This window comes from Centropristis striata, chromosome 1, assembly GCF_030273125.1.
Source record: "Centropristis striata isolate RG_2023a ecotype Rhode Island chromosome 1, C.striata_1.0, whole genome shotgun sequence".
NCBI lineage: Eukaryota > Metazoa > Chordata > Actinopteri > Perciformes > Serranidae > Centropristis > Centropristis striata.
Window position 1 is genome coordinate 15,595,618 of NC_081517.1, and position 18,864 is coordinate 15,614,481.

The window sequence follows — 18,864 nt, forward strand, 5'->3', positions numbered from 1 at the left end:
CACTGGTACACAGGACAATATATAATAGATAATTCATAAGAAAATCAGCCATTTACAGCTTTAATAGTCATTTACCACATTACCAATATCTAGACTGTATGTCTGTTATTTTAATTTAAAAAAAAATTAGCTTTTCTTTCAAAAATAAGGACATTTCATAGTGACCCCAAACGTTAGGCGCTAGTGCAAATATTTCAACTACCAAGAACTGAAGACATTATGAGATTATACTCAGTGCCATTTGTCCCATCAGTGGGTTCCCAATTGTCCAGTGCAGCAGCAGTTTTAAAATCAGCACCATGGACAGCGATCACAACACTTTTTTGCATTTACCAGAACCACCTCCAACAGCCACATCCACCCCAAGACAAATCTCATACTTTAAAGAACAATTTCAGCCTCATAAGCCATCTTTATCCCCCATAACGTAGAGTACAGGAGGACAAGTGGAGAGTCCTCAGCCTTTCTTGCCCTCGTGCTCTGTGTCACACTGATCCCATTACATTGATTCATACCGGGGAGCAGCTTATTGCCGCTGCAGCCTCACGCTGAGCAGTCTGATGGTGCTTGTTTAGCAAAGTAACACTCAGAATTACGCATCCGCTCTCCTTTCCCAGAGCTTCCCAGCACGCCTCGGAGTCTAACCAGCGGTCTGTACATCATGGGCTGATTTTTCTAAGCACTCAGCTGCTGCTGCTGCCTCCCCCTCAACGTCCTTCAGCTTGAACTGACATGTTCCTGATAATGAACAACATCGGGGCTATTTTGCTAAATGTCACAGGGTTATTTTACTGTTTCACACATGAGCTGACTCTGTTAGGGGTAAATCTACACGGCAGAGTTATATTTTCATGTGATATCTCTATGATTGTGTCTTGCTGCTGTGTTCCTCCATGTAAAGCCGGCCCAGCTGCTCCGTATCCTACTTAGTGCTCTTTGATGTAGACAAACGCACCAATCAGGGACATTGTCTTCTAATTATCCTCCACTCACCGTTGTGTGTCAGGCAGGGACCTGCCCCTTCTCCCGCGGATGACACTGATGGTTGATTCAACGGTTTTTTTTTTGTCTTTTCTGTTTATTACAGGCTTTCATCACTGACGACTGGCAAACGATCTGAGGACATCAAACTCGAGGTAATTATTCCTATTGTCTTGTGCCGTTTCGAGGCACAGCCTGATGTGCGAAGATGGCACACACCTGCATTACACACAGGAACACTTTAGAAATATAGCTTGTCCACGATACATATTGTCACATTTATAGGAGTTTTGCTGAGGGACATTATGTTTCCATGATGCACTCTAAATGATTCAGAAAGCTTGTCCTGGTGTGTCATGTGTGACTGTCCTGCACACTTTAAGATCATCAGGTCAGCTCCCACAGTCACCAGAGCGTACATCTCTGTCAGTGTGTCCTTGACCAGCACACACGGGGGCCCTGCTGCTGTGAGGGCGCTGATCTTGCGCTCTGTTGGTGACATTAATAATGCACTCATGAGAGTTGCCATAACATGCAGCATTTTTTAAGATAACGTTAAAACGGCATGACTTTATTTATTTAAAATGCTTTTCTGTTAGGTGTTTGGCAATGTCCTGCTTATATTTCTGAATGTCTTGTGTCTGGGGAGATGGAAGTTTAATCTTTCAGTAGGATGAGAATCCCCCTCTGAACCCATGCCCAAATAACTGACCATGTTCTGGAAATGTCACAGAATGTGCATGCGTCACCACAGCTTGCTTCATGCTATGAAGCAGCTCAGCTCTTTTGCAACCTGCAGGTGGCTCTGTAATCACTGAGTCTCCACTGAAAATCCTACAAATGTCGGCAAAACTGCAGTTATTCCGAATACAGTCTGCAGACAGTGTTTCCCTGCAGAACTTGCACCTTGCAGTCAGGCAAACGTGATCACTGTGGGGCAAAATTAAAGGATTGTTAGACATGTAGTGTGTTTATGTTTGAAAGAAACATTTTAGGTGAGGTGCATCTGTTTTACCTGCATTTGCACTGGTTAAAAATCACAGCGATTTACGTTCTCAAGAGCTAGAAAGAAATAGTTAGAAACTTTGCCAGGGTGACACATTCATAAACCCATTCACTCATGAGTAAGGAAAACCCATAGTTGACACTGTCATGAGCATTGGTAGACATTTGCAGCACTGGAGCACTCCAGGATCTATTTCTGAAAGCATCTTGGCAATTGACTTACTAACAAACACACTGCTATACTTTATAGTAACTGTTCCTGGATTACATCAACAAATGATCATTTTATGTAATCATACACTGCATGAATCTACAGTGCAAATACTTTAGATGGTATTCAACTGTTGCACCTAATACAACTGCAGGACAACATATGTTTGAGTAATAATCAGCAGTAGCTTTATATGAAAACATTTTTTTTATTTTTCTTGGTTTTCTTTGGTGGTATTTTTTAAAATCCACCTTGAAGCAACTCAAATCTGATTTAATTTAACAGTGTGTAGCTGGTTTAACACATAAGCATAAGCTGATCGAAACTGAACACAAAGTACACATTGAAATTTGTACTTGATAATAGTGGTCAATGAAAGTGCGACAGTTTGTTGGGAACATAAATATCTGCACCCGTTTTTTTAAGGCTGTCCATTCAACTTTTTATTGAGATATTTGACTCTGAACCAGAAATGTCAAGCTGCTGGTGTTCCTGGAGGGAAAGTCCGGGAGCAGCAAGTCATTAAGTAGGCTATTATTCACGGGGGAACATGGATGTGTGTTACAAATTTTCATGGCAGTTCATCCAACAGTTGTTGAGATATTCCACTCTGGACCAAAGTGGTGGACTGACTGACCAACATCGTCACAGCAGAGCCAACAAACCAAAATAAAACAGGCAGCTAACGTGACCAATAAGAGCATGATAACAGACAAATCTCTGCACACAAATCCAACAAAGGCATGTTAGATAAGACGGTAATAGCCATATTGGCCTCAGTATTTGATTGACACGTGATCTTTTGGGAGTTAATACAATGTTGTAGAAATGAAAGAAGTGAGACTCTCACAGATTACCACTTTAAATGTCAAAAGCAGAAATGCAAATATGTCATAATGACCCCCTGCCCTGTCAATAATAGGTATGCAGCATTTCAGAATGAGTCTTTTTCTGCATTGAGCCCTATAATTTCCTTTCCCCTTGAAGTGGTGACAGCATTTGTCACCTAGGCTGACGGGCCTTCTGTTGTGTCATATTCCCCAGTGCGACAGATGTGTCAATCGCCCCCTAGTGTGTCACTCCCAGTAAGCGGCTGAGCGCCATTGATCTGCAGCTATTGAGCCATGATTGCTCTAATTAGTCTACGTTTAAAACACAATTCACACTAGAAAGAGAGAGAGAGAGAGAGAGAGAGAGATAAGGCCAGCGACGGCTGATCAGATGTCAAGAACTGAAGTAACTCTGGACAGAAGATGTCACAGAGAAAACCAGGAAAGTGCCTGAGGCAAATTATGAGGTGATAAAAGATGTCCTTCTGCACTGGTGTGGAAATCTTTGGGGGCAAGATCCACAACACCTTTGCATCAAACAGACAAGAAAGAGTGACCTAGGGCAATTTTTTCTTTCAAGCTACTTCAACTTAAATACCTTTGCATTAATATAGTAAATTGACTGGAAGTGATTCATTTCTTTTCCCTTTTCCTTTAGTTGTAATGCTCATTGTCAATCCTGTGAAAACACAGGGCAGTGTCTGAAGTGAACTGATCTCAAGTTCATTCATTTTTATGCATTTTTTTTCCTGTAAGTCGCTTTGGATAAAAGCGTCTGCTAAATGACTGAATGTAAATGTAGGTCAATTCAATTTTTTTTCTATAGTGCATTTACAGACGGCTGAGCCGCACCAAAGTGCTTCACATAAAAGTGCATAAAGTGCAATAAAATACAGGATTAACAAAAGGAAAAGAAACAAAAAGGGTTAAAAGACATTGCCTGCAAGAGTTAAAATAAAAGAAAGGGTTAAAAAAAGAATGTTATGGCCAAAGCCAGCATTACGAGGATGAAAGGGTGGGGCTTCTGATGGTCATCAGTTGTACTAACAAGATCTCCAACCTACACTATAAAATAGACCGTTTGTCAATACCACCCATATCGATACATATGAGCATTTGTCAAAATGACACATATGAGCGTTTCTCATCTCACAGTACAGAGAGGCGAGTTCTAAAAATAGCACAAACGTCATTATACATACACGGACGGTTTGCGGTTGTAAAAAAAGGCTGCAGTTTCTGTGAATTTAGACTATAAAACCACTGACCTAGGTTTGGGTGAAAAACGTGCGGGTTAGTTGTTATAAAAGACATTTTAAACAGTAAATAAATGTATGTCAATGCCGAAAGTGAAGTATTTACAAGGGTGACGTGAACCACCAAAGTTACGTAAAAAAAAATGTAAAAAAGTTGTTAATGTTCTCCCGGTTGAAAGCTCGCCGTTTGTTCGACCCATCCACCTCCCCTCCCTTCCACCCCAAGTGTGACATCTGCATCGCCACCAATCACTACTTCTCCATCAGCAAGATGGTGGCAGAGGACAGTCTAAAATGGAAATATGAATCATATTTTTCTGGCCTGTACAAACACCTTATATTGTTGTTTTTGAGGGGACACCAGTCTTGTTATACATAACTTTATTTTACATCAGTTTTTAGATCCAGCATCCAGACAAACACATTGACTGAGTTTCTGGACCATTTTCAGTGGAGACATTGCAGATCTGTAATTCAGCATGAAACATTCAATATTTAGTAACCCTCAGCCTTAATAGCCAACTATGTTTGGATTGCATTATCCATTCAGGATGTATTGGAGATGTTGTTTGTGCAAAAACAAAATGAAGGGGTAACACTTGTTAAATAAACAAATAACAGCTTGACTGGTTCAGTTTGTATTAGAAACAAGCAGCAGTGATAATAAAAAGTACTTAATAGATTGGATCAGCATAGAAAAGAGAGCTGTAAAACGGCACCAATGCAGAGTTTTTCACCATTTGCACCAGTTTAATATGAGGAAACGACAAGCATAAAGTTAAAACTATTGTATCGAAGTATTACATCATCAGAAAACCCTGATATGATTGGTTAGTGATAGCCATTTACTCTTTCAAACAACTACAAACTACTTTCGGATTACTCATAGTATGAAGATATTGTGAGAAAATCAAGACTAACTCTGAAGTGTTTTAAATAAAATCCAGAGCATGGGGATTGGTAGTGAACTAAATATCAACCTTCACCATAATTAACTTGATTTTCTTTTATCAGAAAAAAATTATAGGACTATTTTAAGGGAGGAAAGAATTCCCCCCATGTAACTTTCTTCTCCTGCATGCTGAGCAGTATGCTAATAAGTTAACATGGCTTCATAACCAACTACTTGATCATCAAATACATTCATTAAACCCCATTCTAATGTTTTACTGTGTAATTATGCATAAATCTTACTACACTGCATGTAAACACGTGAAGAATTTGCATATTAATGAAAAACAGATGTGCAAAAACATGCAAGTAGGCTGCACCCTGCACTGCCAAAGTTACACACACATGCACACTCCTGCTGGAGGTAATACAGGTCAGCAGGATTTAAGAGGAGGAGAGAGAAGATAAAGAAGAACGACTTGAAATGGGGAAAATAGAAGAAGAAGAAGAAGAAGAAGGGAGAGCAAAGATGGATAGGGAGGACGAGAGAGGGCAATTTGCTTGTCCTGCTGCTGTCATCCTGCCAAGGCAACTCCCAAATTTGCTTGGTCTATATTAAGCAACAAAAGATAGGAGGAACCTAATGCACACACACACACACACACACACACACACACACTCCTTAGCAGAGCAGTGATTTGCAGCAGACCCATGATCAAAACAGCACGGTCAGCTGTATCTTTACACACACACACACACACACACACACAGACACACACACACACACACACACACACACAGTGGCTGGTTGTTGACAGTTCGGTCTGAAGTGGATTGTGCTCATTAGGTGGGGTTGCAGATTGGTTTCTATTTATAGGCGGCAGCAGGCAGCAGGCAGCAGGCAGCAGGCAGCAGGCTCAGCAGTAGCAGCAGCCGCATGGAGGTGTTTGAAGTAGCACAGGCCTCCGGTGGGCTGTACTAACGAGATGCATCCAGAGCCGATCGCTCTCCGAACTGCAGGAGTTCCACTCTGATGGCATGGTGTGGGTTAGTGTGATCCAGGTCAGGTATTTATAGCAGACTGATGTTTGATGATTTGATGAATTACGTATGATTTGGGGTAGGACAAACTGTCTATAGCAAATGTCCAGACTGTATGTCTGATATATATATATATCAGACATACAGTCTGGACATTGTTAATGTGGTAAATGACTATTATAGCTGCAAACAACTGATTATGAAATATCTATTATATATTGTCAGCAAACATCACTCCTGTGTTCCAGTGCCACATTATGTTAATCCATGTTTAAAGTGTTAAAAGGCTCATTGATCATTAAAACACCTGAGCATTATGTTAGCACAGCTGAAAACTGTTTTGTGCTGATTTGAGAAGCAATAAAATGATCCTTCCTCAGGCTGGTTGTGTATCTAGAGGTAAAGTTGGAGATTTGAACAGGTTAAAATTATTATTTCTACCCTTGTCAATGTCTTTACTATATTTTCGATTCATTTTGTAACTCATTTCATGACTAAAACTGTTTTTTTTTTCATGGAAAACAACAGAAAATTTCTGTGTGACCCCAAACTTCTCTTTAGTTAGCAGTTAGCACTTTCACTCACAGCAAGAGGGTCATAGGTTCAAAACCAGCTTGCAGCTCTTCTGTGTGGAGTTTGCATGTTCTCCCCGTGTCAGCATGGGTTCTCTCTGGGTCCTCCGGCTTCCTCCCACAGTCCAAAAACATGCAGCTCAGGTTAAATTGGTGACTCTAAATTGCCCGTGGAAGTGAATGAGAGCGTGAATGGTGGTCTGTCTCTATATGTTAGCCCTGTGATAGTCTGGCGACCTGTCGAGGGTGTAAAGGATAGTAAAAAATGAATGAATAATAATGTTTAGGCAATTATGATCTGCATTTTGATCTAGATGTGTGCAGAAGGGACAATCGTTACTAGTTAAATTAAAAAAAAATGTTCATAAAAGAACTCCCTCACAACACTTACATTCAAACTCCTGGAATCCAAGATGATTGGTATTTTGTTCTGGCTATGGGAGACTCTCTTGCCTTACTCTCCATTAAATTCCTTCAAAAACAACACTGAAACCTCGAACAGAAAGCAGACTTGACCCACGTAAAAACATGGCGAACACTCGCAGTGGGATTTTATTCACAGATTGGCTTGGTTTACCTTTTTTAGTCCTGGAGCTCCAGTTTGGATTCAGTGCCTGCCAGTCACCTCAGCCTCGGGCTGGGTGCTTTTAAGGAAGTCAGCTCCTCAGGATGAGTGACATGTGTTGGGTTAGAAGTGTTGAGACAGGAGTCTGAACATCTAACTGAGGAGGATGAAGGGGAAACTATCAAAAAGCTGAGCTGCTGACTCAAGGTGAAAAGTTGAACACTGGGAAAATATTGCAGCAGCAGCCAAAGAATAAAGGAGAGAGACGGGAATATAAACAGAATAAAAGGAGAGTGAACATAGAGTAGAATGTGTGAATGCTTGTGATGCTGTGGCTAACATGAGGGGGAATTGGAATTGTGCGTTTTGGCCTTTCAATGTGTAAAAAAATGAAATCATGACCTTTCTAATTCCATTAATGAAGATAAGCAGAGACTGATTCATAAAGTATATGTGTGATTTCCACATTACACTTTGTCAGTGAGTATAAAAGCAGTGAATCTTTGCCAGAGTACATTATAGCAGGTCTGCACAGTTTTAGCACCAGTGTTCTGACACCCACAGGCGACAGACCCCTGTGGCATTACCTGTTAACAGGAACATCAACTGCACAAGCTAGGAAATAGTTTTTCAGTTAAAAAATGTAAAGAAGGAAAGGTTTATTAATAATTGTGTTTATAAGTGACACATACTAAACCGGCATGAGGAATGGAGTTGAATGCAGAAAGGGTAATGAAGAAAACTTGACTCTTTTCATTAAACATTTCAACCCAATGAAAAACACAGGGCAAAAACTTCATATTAGCTTAATATTTGAACAGTAAATGTCCCTGGCGTGTCAAAAAAAGTGGCAGAAAAAGACAAAAGAAACTTTTAGCTTTCACATTTCATGATTTGAATGTGCTCTTTGTTAGAATACAATATGAGTCAGTCTACCTGTTTGCTACATTGCTTTTTTTTTGTTCTATTCAAACTTCACCATCAGCTGCCATCTTTTGTTTGAATGTACCCTTTCATTCCCATCTTAGTCAAATAATTAGGAAGCCAACATTTATTCATCCACTTCCTTTTCCATTATCACTAACCTGCGGAGATTGAAGGAGCAGTTTTATTTTGACAAAGGCTTGGACAAAACAACAACCAAATAAATACTCACCAGAACACAGCCGGAGATGCAATTTACAAAGCATGCCACACAATTACTCAACTTGCCAATGATTTAATTTACCTATTTACAAAAATCCCAGATGAGCCCCCATTCATGTTACATCCCCAGTTGCTAGGGCTAGGGAGTAACCACTGATGTTAATAACCCAGGGTAAAAAGGAAATAAAACATGTAAACTGAGTAAATGCAAAGAAAAGAGTACAAAGGTGACAAAATCAAAACTACTTCCCCAACAGAGAAAGCGACAAAACCATAATAGAGTACAACATAGTGTAGCAGTTCAGGTTCGTTGATTGGTAAATGGTAAAAGGGGGTGCACTTATGTAGCGCTTTTATCCAAATCGCTTTACACTACACACTACGCTCATTCACCCATTCACACACATTTATACTGGTGTTAGGGGCTACCAGGGCACACAGGTGCCACCTGCCCCCATTGGGAATTCATTCACACCGATGAACGCAGCATCTGGAGCAATTTGGGGTTCAGTATCTTGCTCAAGGATACTTCAACATGTTGCTGCCATGGTCTTGATTGAAAGCCCAAGAGTAAACACAGCCAGAGAAAAAATTCTGGTCTTAATGCAGCAGGCCTTTATTAGGTCACATGCAAGGTTATGTAGTGCTGGACTCTGGACTGACATAGTTCTTGGAGGATCTTGCAGGATCAGAATGAGTCCTGATTTATGTAATAATTCACATTTCATCTTCTTGGGCTGGGCCCAACCCCGTGCAGAAGTTGGACTTACACAACCAATTTCGTTGTGCTTGTACTTGTTACTCAATTTATGACAATAAAGGGTTCATTCATTCATTCAACTGAGTTCTATTGGCCAGTTACCAACGATGTGGACAGACCAACAGCTGTCCAAGACTCATTCGTTGGTTATGATACACAATTTGTGTGTGTGTGTGTGTGTGTGTGTGTGTGTGTGTGTGTGTGCTCTCACATGTCATTTTTCCAAGGTTCTCTTGATAATAACCAAAATCATTATCAAGAAAACCATGGAAAATGGCTAGATGTCAGCTCTTAAATGAAACTCTAATGAGCTATTTTTGTTGTTACCATTATATTTGTCCAAACAAATGTACCTTTGGTTGTACCAGGCATTAAAATGAACAAGAAATGGAGGAAAACAAGGGTGGTCTAATATTTTTTTTCCATGACTGTAGATTATAAAATCACTAGTAAAGTGGAAAGCTACTCTGGTCACATTAGCTATATGAGCTATTTGCCTTCTTATAATTATCCAAATATGACAATAGGGAACACCTCCTAATCACAACTTTAAGTCCCCACTAACACACAACCCTCCACAACACCAAGCGCAGCTGCTTAACCTTCTGCATCCCTTAATCAATAGCTGAACACAGGTTTACCTGATCACCCATGGCAACCTGGAGGAGGTGCAGGAGGCAGAACCTAAAAGGAGCAAAGAGAAAACACACAAACCACAAAACAACTCCAACCGTAACAATCAGACAGCTGCTCTGGAAAAAAATAAATAATCACACTGATGTGAAAACTGTTACTGGTGCTCACTGTTTATGTGAATGCATCCATTAACTGGCTCAAGTAGCAATATTGTCAGTCCTTGGTAGCAGTGCTGATGGCTGTTCTGTACTGGTGTTAATTTATTTATTTAAAGATAAAAGAGTTTTTATTGTCCAAGTTGATTTGTAGCATTCTAAACATATTTTTTTACCCCTACATCTATACAGAATGTGCATTTTATACAGTTATTTCATCAAATCTCTAGTATGACTTGTATGAAATTGGGGTGTGAAGTTTGAGAAGTGGACCTGTGTGGAGAGGACTGCTCAGCTCCACTGAGATTATGTGTGTGGGATGAGCAATATGCTGCATTAGGCTTCATTTTTCATTTGACCTTTGGTAAACCAGGATATCTCTGGAGATCTTCAAACTCATAGTGAGGCTGTTTAGTGTCCGACAGTGGACGCCGCGGGTGTAGTGGGCAGCTGCCAACTCAGTCAGCTATCCCTGGATAAATAAAAGAAGATGAAGGTCAGTTTGTTGATCTTGGTCTCATGTTGCACTCCAACTTTTAAAAAGCACAATAAAGTGGTCTTAAATCATGTTTCAGTGGAATAGTTCATTGCTTTCTTTTTCACCCAGCAGTCACTTGGCAAACATTACTGTGACATTTATTTCTTTGAGCTATGCTAGAAAAAAACAAGACAAGAGAGTGTAGACCTCAGGGAGCAGCTCTGTGAAGCTGGACTTTAAGAAAGTGGTGTGTTGAGCTCAAATGCATGCTTTTATTCTAGCAATGCTTACATGCTGATGGTGAGCAGATATATTGTTAGAATGCAAAACCACCTTAATGCCAATTTTCATAACACAAAGTATAACTGGCTGTTGGACTGCCATTAGTTTTGCAGGTACTGGGCCAAAACCCAGTAGTGGACACATTTCAATTATGAGCTGATGATGGCACTAGATCAAGGCCTGATGCCAGACGCGGAACACAATGTCACACTGGCAAACTGGTATTTTCCTGTGGCACACTGAGGTGATTACCTCATCTGTGCCAGTTTTGGTATTTTGGTTGTTCATTACTTCATTCACCATACTTCATTCACCAGCAGCAAATTGCAATCTTGATGCCAAAAATGAGTGTGTGGTTCACTGCTCACCTATTCAGAGTGGGTGAACATTACAGCTCACTTTTGTTTCATAGTATTTTGGTGACTTCATTTGGTGATGGCATGTGCACATTCACCTCCCAAAAATCTCCCTCGAATAGTTCTTTCCATTTTTATTGTGCATTCTTCAACCTGCTGACATGTGACTGTACAGGGGCAAAATTTTGAATTCTAATTATGCAGTGGTGAAAAAAGTATAAAAGTATAAGTAAAAAACAAACTGTGAAACTACTCCACTACAAGTAAAAGCCCTGCATTCAAAACTTAGTAAAGTAAAAGTACAAAAGTATCATTATCAAAATGTACTTAAAGTGTCAAAAAAGTACTTGTTATGCAGAATGTATTATTGTTACTGGATTTTTCTGATTGATGCATTTACATAAGCAGCATCTTTATTTCTCAATGTATGGCTCATTTCAACTTCTTGTTATGAAGTTTAATTAAAAAAATGTGTAATCATTTTAAATTGATCATGTTTTTCTTGTTAAATCTCAACCTGAAAAGTAACTAAAGCTGTCAGCTAAATGTAGTGGAGTAAAAAGTTCAATGCTTGCCTCAAAGTGTAGTGGAGTAGAAGTATAAAGTTACATATGTGAAATTACTCAAATAAAGTACAAGTACCTCAAAATTGTACTTCAGTACAGTATTTGAGTAAATGTACTTCATTACATTACACCACTGCAATTATGGCATCAGTGCCAAACAGACAGAAAAAAGATTGATAAGAGGAAAGTCATGGCTGGCCAAAGTCATCAGGATTGATCCTCTGGGCCCGATGAATATACTGTACATACACATGTGGTCGATGCTGAGATACTTCACAGGATAAGAACAAATGTTGACCTGCTGGTACCACTATGGGAACAGTCATAGAATTACCTATGTCACTGGGATTTATACGCTGGTAAACCCCAAATGTCTGTTCAAAATTTAATGTCAGTCCATCAAGTAGCTTTCAAGACATTTCACTAAAAGCCAAAAATGACCTCCTGAGAAAAGCAGTCAGGCGATCACCAAAATCAGTGGCATTCATCCTGCATTAAGTTCTTTCTATCCCCAACAAGCCACTTCTGCTGCTGTAACACAGGATTGTGTTTCAATAATAACTGTGCACCACTGACATTCAATAGGAGAACTGTGCATTTCCTTCGTTTTTGTCGTCTGATTGTTGTATCGTATGTTGTGAAAATTACTTGTGAAGCCATGATTGCCTGACTTGAATTTTACACTCAAGCCCACAGTGGCATCACAGGTGTTAGCTGCTAACAACACTGTTTCACTTGAAATGACTCACTTCCGCCGAGCACTTGCACTGAAGCACTTGAGCTTGAGTGCACTTATTTTTGGACCCATCACAAGGGCTCCATTGTATACTAAGTGTTAATGTATCAGAGCATTGTTCGCGTGGCTAAAGACCTAGGAGTGAAAGAGAGAAATCTTTTGTCTTTGCTCTGCCGTTCGGAGCCTGCCGCGTCTTGACATCAGCCGGCGAAGGAAAGTTGACATCTTAATTACCACGATCCTAGAGTTTTCTGTCTCTATAGTTTTTGGTTTGTTTTTTAATTTTTCTCACCACCTCTTCTCATCTTTTTAACCCATACCCCTCATTCTCCATCGACCCAGTTACTCCTCACTGATATAGGCCTTCTCCACTCTTACCTCTCCTCTCTCCCTGTTGACCTAGTTGCTATCAGCATAAATCATACACAGTGTACAAACTCAACATCTGATACAAAGCTAGAAACCGGATAAGAGTGTGGAATGTACAAGGTATTAAAGTCCCCCCCCCTCTTCTTCTACTCCTCTCTCCAGGACTTGTTAATCCCTGCTCTCCCTCCGGGGCTGATAAGACATGGGATAGGAGAGGGGATAAGAGAGGATAAGGCTATACACTACACCTTTGCACTGGAACTCACTACATATAGAACAAGTGGATAAGGTTACTTGTACTGGGGGAGGAAGGAGTCGAGGGGCCAAAAAAAAAAAATCCCCATGTTCCTCCAGCTATATATTAAATTAATTAAAAATGCAAATCATTAAAAAATATTTTGTACAAAGTTATCTTAAATTCCAAATTCACACTATTGAATGTGCGGGTTATCAGCACTTATTTTTCAATAAATATGGACAAGTCGCCTCCTCTACCTCCTAGTAGGTTGTTTCAGGCCATTCAATGGCCGCTCTCTTTTTTTGGTACATTTCAGTTTTATTAGGTAAGGCACCAAAAAAGGTCACAGGTTCATGTGATTTGGGCTTCAATACTACTACTTCTTTAAGGTTAGAGCAAAAAAGTTCCTGGATAGGCCTTGTAAAAGATAGTTTAAAAAGTTAAAATGCCAAAAATGAAATTGCTACAAAGACGATATTAATATACCGGAAGTGACACAGTTACATTTGTTACATAAAAAAGTGACGAAAGTTTTTATATGGGACATGAACGGCAGTCTCGTGGGTTTGTATGACCTAGCCATTGCTAACAACCTGCTGCACCTGCTAGAAGGCAGAGCAGGCCCCATGTTTATGTATTCATGTTGATGGGACGACAAATGCCCATTCAGTAGCAGGTGGGTTTTGTTTATTTTTTTGCTAAAAAAAACAAACAGCTGCCAGCGGCAACAGAAAATGTGAGTGAATCAAAACAATAAAGTTGTTTTCTGTTATTGCCAACGCTTCAACTTCAATATTCCAGTCATTTTTTTACTATATCCAAATATTTTTTGGTGCTTTTGCTGATTTATTTCCCCCTTACATGCCATATTAACTGATGTGCTTGCTTGAGAAACTAGGTTGACCAATAATATATATGTTAATATCAAAGGAACACTTTATCACTAATAATGTGGAATTACAGTATGTGCATCACTGACTGCCTTACCTTGGTAGTATTACAATGTTATCTTGTTTTAAGAGTTTATTACACTGCCTACATGTACCAGAATGCATTGCACATAGATTTTTCACCTGAAACCTCAGCTTGAGCATTTGGCATGTTTACATGGTTGTTAAATTGACATAGTTCGTGCTCAGGTTTCAAAACATCAACCAGCCTCCTCTTGTGCATTTTGGATCTGTTTGGTTGATCATGAAACCTAATTTCAAACCCTCTGTTGTCATACACTTCTGCATTTACTCTGCCCTGACAGTCAGTTGTACTCCAGCATCTCTTACTGTGTCGTGGTTTGATGGATAGCTGGCTGGTATTAGCCTGAGTCTGAGCCTCTGCCTCAGTTTGTTATGTTGCTTCACAGGTGGGCTCTGGACAGTATGTGGCTTACTTTTACATCTGACAACATGTGAGAGTGGATTCATAAAAACAAAACTGTACATAGCCTACTGAGAAGCTGTTTGGTATTCCAAAATCCATTTCCCAACTCCAGAAGCAGACTGAGCTTCTGGAGAGAACACAAAATCTTAGCCAAGATCATCAATATTTAAACCAACCTCTCTCTGTGCATTCTCCACTGACGTCAAGATATGTGAGTAGACAGCAAAGATATAAACAACATGATGCAGTATTGAGCATGGACATGTGAATGTAATGTCAGTTGTAGCATCCTTGGCTGAATGATGGCCTTAACTGATGGTTCACAAGATTTATTCAAAGCCATAGCTCCATGAAAATAAAAGTAAGCCATTCCTTGACCACATTGTGAATCCACCCTAAGAGCTACAAGATGGGAAAACAATAGTAACCATTAGCATTAGCAACTTAGCAAATAAACACTTTTAAAATAGTTAAGAGAACAAAAATAGCCACATATATGGCAGAAGAAAATAAACTTTCACAAACCTTGTGCCGCTGTCAGCCAGCCACTAGAAGCCTTTTGATACTTTATATCAACTTTATATGAATTATGAAGCACGCACATTATTATTTACCGTTTGTTATTCATTTTACCTTTCAACTTTTTATTTGTTGTCACTACCTTTCAAAATAAAAACACCCGTTTCACAATGGACGGCACATTTTCAAGATAAAAGCATCATAACATTGTAAAACACCTAGAAATTATAAAAACATGAAAAACAAGCTATATAAAATAGAAATACACCACGAAGAACCTTGCTTTAGGTCATTTACATCGGCCAAGTCTGTGCAATGGTCATCCAACTGCTACTACTACTCTGTCTACATTTTTACGTTCCTAAAGTTTTTTATCCTATTTTATTTTTGTTTTAGTTGTTCATACTTTTTATATTTCTACTTGTGTGAATTGTAAATTGTTAATACTGTATCATATTTGTGCTTGTTTATTTGTTTTATTTATTATTTGCTTATATTTCTAGTTTATACTGCTGTTTACTAATTTTTTTATTTTTTTTTATATCCACTTTTGCTGTTGTAACACTTAAAATTTTCTCCCGTCGTGGGTCTAATAAAGTAAATCTTAATCTTAAGAGTAAAACCTGCCACTGAGGTGAGATCAGATTGAAATAAAAGACCCAGAACCACAAATGCAACTGTACAAAATCAATATCTGCTCTGTTAGCCCTCCCTTCTGTCCCCTTGCTCTCCATCATCACTTCTTTCCAGCAAGGCCTGCAGACACACACTGCCCTACTTTGGTAAAAGTCGTATCCCCGCTCAGCCTCCACGAGCGCCACAGGGCAGAGGAGAGCAAGAGCTGCTTGGCCGTTGCCTCGCAGCATTGTGTTTTCAACATGAAGTGAGACAGAAGATCTATTCTTTGTCACTAGTCCTGCTGGAACTATTTGGGAGGGTTTACTGTGTAAATATGCCTCCGGACTTTCAGTCTTTCCACACTACTTTGCAAAGTCGTGCCTTGGCATGTGTAGTCTGTTGTGGTTCAGTTCAGCTGCGCTTTTTATCCATCAAAAGTTCAAATATTTGTCAAGTTGTACATATTTTTTTCATTTCATTTTCATTCATTTTAAGGCAGTAGGGATAGACAGAAAAAGTGAATATTTAGAGTGAGTCAGGATATATAAATATACAAATACAACATAAGGGTTGAGTTGAGGATGGCAAAGGGGAGAGATGGGAAGAGAAACATTTTTGAAGAAGGGGAAGACTGCGCACAGGGAGTGAGAAGCAAAGGACATTCAGAATCAAAAAGAAAGATTTGAGTTGCGAGCAGGTAGAAGCCAGAGGGAAAGCCAAAGGTTTCCTCCTGTGAGAGGAGGCTGGCAGGGGAGAGGTCTAAATGGAGAAGAGGGAAAAAAGAATAGGAGATGGATGGAAAAAATGAGCTGTGAAAAAGAATGTGAAAAGAAAGAAAGAAGCACAGGAGGTAGCACAAAAAGGCCAAGAGGGAGAAGGCGGAGGCATCAACCACAAATGTCAGTTGCCATTGTGTAAAATACCAAGAGGGAGGAAAGAAAGAAGGATGTACAGGGGGGAAAGGGTGGTATAAGAAGAAGAGAGGAAAGAGAGAGAAAAAGAGACAGAGAGAAAGGCAGGCGATTTAAGTGAAGAGTGTTGGATTGATAGAGAAAACAAATACTGTCAATGATAGGGTGTTAGGAGAAAGAGAGGATTGATGAGGGGAAGAAGAGAACAAGGTGCAAAGTGAGACTGAAAATAGGTGCAAAGAGAGGGAAAGAATAAATAAAGGAAAGAGGGAGGGAGAAAAAAGGTCAGTGAGCAACTGAGAGTCAGATTAAAATGTCAGGGTGGAGAAAGTAAGGAGGAAAGAGAGGGCGCCACTCTGAAAGGCAGAAATCCAAAATCACTTTCCCACAATAAGATGGAGGGAGAGGAGAGGAAGGAGAAGAAGACAGGCATGGAGAAGGAAAGATTGAGATGTGGGAAAAAGACGGAGGAGGGAAAGTGAAAAAAAAAAGAAGCAAAGATCACGAGAAAGGGTGTGTATTAGCTTGTGTGTGTTTTCATGAAACAGACGTTTTAAGCCTGGTATAAATCATCCTGGCACCATTACAGCAGATTCTCAGAGGGCAGGCCACCAACCCAATCAGTCCCACACAGCATCCCTGCAGGCACATTGGCCTTCACACACACACACACACACACACACACTTACCAATTACAGACGTACAGTGGACTTACAGAGTGATAAATACAGAAGGTTCAAGTTTTACAAGCAACCAGTTACTTCTCGTTGGAAGACATAAAACCGCAGCAAAGCAAAAAGCAATAAAACTTTAATTAAAACACAATTTTAAAAAGAAACATTCTTGTTACAACATTCTACAGAGAATCAATGAACCTACAGAAATGACAGAACTCTGAACAATCATAGCTTGCATTGTTGCACATCTTGCATGACGTGCAGAGGTGAGCAGGTAGGCACGAGACAAACATCCTTCATTTGCAGATACAGTATCAGTTATTCTACTTGTTCTTCTACTGTTATACAGTGTAAAACATCAATTATTCATCCCCACCTCACCTGTCAAATCAGGTCAGTAGTTATTATAGGGCAAGTTGATTAAATGAGCCACTGTTCTGAAAATGGTCCAGAAGCCCGGGTAAATGTTTTTGTGTGGATGCTGGATCTAACAAAAAAATTATGGAAATAAAAAAAAACTCCAGCCTTTTTGACAACCACAAACTCTACCTGTATGTATAATGACGTGTGGTATTTTTTAGAACAAGCCGCTGTACTGCGAGCCACGATACGTATATACAGTCATGGAAAAAATTATTAGACCACCCTCTTTCTTTAATTTCTTGTTCATTTTAATGCATGGTACAATTAAATGTACATTTGTTTGGACAAATACAATGATAACAACAAAAATAACTCATAAGATTTGAATTTAAGAGCTGATATCTAGACATTTTCCACAGTTTTCTTGATAATAACCAAAATCATTTTCAAGGAAACCATGGGAAATCTCTAGATATCAGCTCTTAAATTTAACTTTTATGAGCTATTTTTGTTGTTATTATTATATTTGTCCAAAAAATACCTTTAGTTGTACCAGGAAATAAAATGAACAATAAACTGAAGAGAACAAGGGCGGTCTAATATTTTTTCCATGACTGTACGTACTGTTGGCTGGTACTGACACACGACCTCTTCAGTCATTTGGGTTGAAGAACTTGTTGGCAGTTGAAATAGCTTCTTTTTCAAACATGCTCTGCCCCTTTGACATGCTTTATTAGTTCATGGCATTTTAGTTAAATGGTACATGAGCATTTCATTGAGGAGAGATGAAAAGAGAAGTTTACACAGATGATATGGAATGATCAAGTCCTGATAGAAAATATTTGGTGCTTAATCAATGACAATGTTAAAGCAATATAAACAGATTTATCTGAGTGTAACAGCTTCAGTTTCAGCTCATTCTGTCACTGTTCTGCTAAGAACTTCTTGTTCACTCCATTTGTAGATCTGTATTTTTTTTTTACCACAGTTGGCAGCTCTTTCAAGCAAAAAAAAGAAACGCTGAAAAAACCCACTGAGCACCAAACAGCAGATGGATAAAGTTGCAAAGAGCATTTACTGTAGCAGCTTATTCCTCTCAGGAGTTGATACAGATCACAAACAGAGCTAAGAGAGAGTGAATATTGGACTTATATTCACCACGTTGGCAGAAAAACAACTCTAAATGAAAAAAAAAAACAAAGGTTGCTGAATGACTTTTGGTAATGTGTAAATAAGAAACTGTTTGCTATGGAAACTTTAAAATGTGATGATCAAGGTTGTGTTCATGTTTAAATATTTGGCTCCATGATTTCATGATTAAATGA

General features: G+C 39.3%; 1 protein-coding gene across 2 annotated transcripts in view; it reads left to right on the top strand.

Moving 5' to 3' along the window:
- elfn2a (extracellular leucine-rich repeat and fibronectin type III domain containing 2a) overlaps positions 1 to 18,864 on the top strand; it is a 281,476-nt gene that overhangs the window by 210,126 nt on the left and 52,486 nt on the right. For both annotated transcript variants that reach the window (XM_059332413.1, XM_059332421.1), the window contains exon 4: positions 1,088 to 1,136. The gene's annotated coding sequence lies outside the window, so the exon portion shown is untranslated. The remainder of the gene's footprint in view (positions 1 to 1,087; positions 1,137 to 18,864) is intronic.